The sequence below is a fragment of the Drosophila suzukii genome (assembly GCF_043229965.1).
Source record: "Drosophila suzukii chromosome 2 unlocalized genomic scaffold, CBGP_Dsuzu_IsoJpt1.0 scf_2c, whole genome shotgun sequence".
Taxonomy (NCBI): domain Eukaryota; kingdom Metazoa; phylum Arthropoda; class Insecta; order Diptera; family Drosophilidae; genus Drosophila; species Drosophila suzukii.
The window spans coordinates 937,096-939,413 of record NW_027255896.1 but is presented as its reverse complement, the minus strand read 5'-3'; positions in this window follow the sequence as shown (position 1 = coordinate 939,413).

The window sequence follows — 2,318 nt, the reverse complement described above, 5'->3', positions numbered from 1 at the left end:
GCATACCTTTATGTGCTTGTGAATGATTATGTTGTTATCTGCATTAAAAGATATAACTTTCAGGGTAGTAGGAAATATGACCGTTATGTCATTGATTTTTGTTTTGCGAAGGTTTACAGAAATGGCCTTCCTTACATCTTTAAAAGCCCATAACTTGGTCAAATGAACTCGGATTTCGATATGGCATACCTTTACGGACTCGTGAAATGATTTTATTGTAGTCTGTATTAAAATTTATAACTTTAAAGGTAGTAAAAAATATGACCGTTATTATGTCATTGATTTTAATTTTGCGAAGGTTTACTGAAATGGGCCTTCTTTCCATCTTTAAAAGCCCACAACTTGGTCAAATGAACTCGGATTTCGATATGGTATACCTTTATGGGCTTGTGGAATGATTATGTTGTTATCTGCATTAATATATATAACTATAAAGATAGTAAAAAATATGACCGTTTTTATGCCATTGATTTTAATTTTGCGAAGGTTTACTGAAAAGGGCCTTCTTTCCATCTGTAAAAGCCCATAACTTGGTCAAATGAACTCGGATTTCGATATGGTATACCTTTATGTGCTTGTGGAATGATTTTGTTGTAATCTGCATTAAAATATATAACTTTAAAGGTAGTAACAAATATGACCGTTTTTATGTCATTGATTATAATTTTGCGAAGGTTTACAGAAATGGGCCTTCTTTCCATTTATAAAAGCCCACAACTTGGTCAAATGAACTCGGATTTCGATATGGTATACCTTTATGGGCTTGGGAATGGTTATGTTGTTATCTGCATTAAGATATATAACTTTAAAGGTAGTAAAATATATGACCGTTTTTATGTCATTGATTTTAATTTTGCGAAGGCTTGCTGAAATGGGCCTTTTTTCCATCATTAAAAGCCCATAACTTGGTCAAATGAACTCGGATTTCGATATGGCATACCCCTATGGGCTTGTGGAATGATTTTGTTTTAATCTGTATTAAAATATATAATTTTAAGGGTAGTAAAAAATATGTCCGTTTTTATGTCATTGATTTTAATTTTGCGAAGGTTTACTGAAATGGGCCTTTTTTCCATCTTTAAAAGCCCATAACTTGGTCAAATGAACTTGGATTTCGATATGGCATACCTCTATGGGCTTGTGAATTATTATGTTGTTATGTGCATTAAGATATATAACTTTAAAGGTAGTAAAATATATGACCGTTTTTATGTCATTGATTTTAATTTTGCGAAGGCTTGCTGAAATGGGCCTTCTTTCCATCTTTATAAGCCCATAACTTGGTCAAATGAACTCGGATTTCGATATGGCATACCTTTATGGGCTTGTGATTATGTTGTTATCTGCATTAAAATATATAACTTTAAAGGTTAACGGTCATATGACCGTTTTTATGTCATTGATTTTAATTTTGCGAAGGTTTACAGAAATGGGCCTTCTTTACATCTTTAAAAGCCCATAACTTGGTCAAATGAACTCCGATTTCGATATGGCATCCTTTATGGGCTTGTGGAATGATTTTGTTTTAATCTGTATTAAAATATATAACTTTAAGGGTAGTAAAAAATAAGACCGTTTTTATGTCATTGATTTTAGTTTTGCGAAGGTTTACTGAAATGGGCCTTTTTTCCATCATTAAAAGCCCATAACTTGGTCAAATGAACTCGGATTTCGATATGGTATACCTTTATGGGCTTGTGGAATGATTATGTTGTTATCTGCATTAAAATATATAACTTTAAAGGTAGTACAAAATATGCCCGTTTTTATGAAATGGGCCTTCTTTACATCTTTAAAAGCCAATAACTTGGTCAAATGAACTCGGATTTCGATATGGCATACCTCTATGGGCTTGTGGAATGATTACGTTGTTATCTGCATTCAAATATATAACTTTAAAGGTAGTACAAAATATGACCGTTTATATGTCATTGATTTTAATTTTGCGAAGGTTTACTGAAATGGGCCTTTTTTCCATCTTTAAAAGCCCATAACTTGGTCAAATGAACTCGGATTTCGATATGGCATACCTCTATGGGCTTGTGAATGATTATGTTGTTATGTGCATTAGGATATATAACTTTAAAGGTAGTAAAATATATGACCGTTTATGTCATTGATCTTAATTTTGCGAAGGCTTGCTGAAATGGGCCTTCTTTCCATTTTTATAAGCCCATAACTTGGTCAAATGAACTCGGATTTCGATATGGCATACCTTTATGGGCTTGTGATTATGTTGTTATCTGAATTAAAATATATAACTTTAAAGGTAGTAAAAAATATGACCGTTTTTATGTCATTGATTTTAATTTCGCGAA